The following is a 1,064-nucleotide window of genomic DNA, read 5'->3' as shown; positions in this document are numbered from 1 at the left end:
CGATAAGAAGATGAAAACTTTGGGTCTTGTCAAGCATTTCAGTAAGGTAATGTTTCCCTTTCCTAAATATTTTCAAAATGTGATTACGTAAGGTTTCCGACTAAGAAGAAAAAATAGTCAATGGAAATAATACTTTTTTCACTTGTCGGGTTTTTAATGACTTTATTGTTGTGCTTAGCGTAGCGTTGGCGAAATGAAAATGAAGTTGATCTGAATCCAGTAACGATTCCAAGGCTGAGGAATTTGTCTCGTCGCTTCTGTTTGGTGCATAAGAACATATGTATACGTCTCCCAACATGTTACAAGAATTGAAAGAATGAAAATAAATGCTTTTCCTCTCGTGTTCCGCCACAAATGAATAGCTTTCACATGCCTCAGTTTTGCAGTGACATCAGAGTTTGCCGAAAACCTCGCTATTTCGATTGGATTTACTTTCTTTTGGTTCATCCAAAATAAAGTTTAAGATGCTTCAGACACTAATGGCAAGGTACGTTCTTCCGTTGAAATAGTTCTTTCTTTGTGGAATACAATGTTCGTTTGTAAAAAAAACCCAAGACAGCACTTATATATGCCTGTGGATACGTAGAAGATGCAGCTTCATTGGTTGGATGAAATTAAACACTTTTCTTCAAGTGTGTGTTCTGCCCCAAATGAATAACAACCATAGACCGTAGTTCTGAGGAGGTATTATAGTTTGTCTATAACCTCGCTATTTCGATTGGTTTTACTTTCTTTTGGTTCATCCAAAATAAGATTTAAGATGTTTGAGACAAAAATGGCGAGGTACGCTCTTCCGTGGAAATAGTTCTTTTTTTTTTTTTAGAAATTCAATGTCTTTTTGCGCAGCACTCCAGAGGACAGCACTTTCACGGAGCCGAGGGACAGGAAAGCTACTGTCCCAACCGGATACATGTCCGTGGACACATAGATGCAGCTTCATTGGTTGGATGAAACTAAACGCTTTTCTTCAAGTGTTCTGCCACAGATTAATAGCAACCATACACCGTAATTCTGAAGTGGTATTATAGTTTTGTCTAAAACCTTGTTATTTCGATCGAGTTTAC

Source organism: Uloborus diversus, unplaced genomic scaffold, assembly GCF_026930045.1.
Source record: "Uloborus diversus isolate 005 unplaced genomic scaffold, Udiv.v.3.1 scaffold_1310, whole genome shotgun sequence".
Lineage (NCBI taxonomy): Eukaryota > Metazoa > Arthropoda > Arachnida > Araneae > Uloboridae > Uloborus > Uloborus diversus.
The sequence above is the reverse complement of the archived record's forward strand: the minus strand, read 5'-3'. Positions refer to the sequence as shown.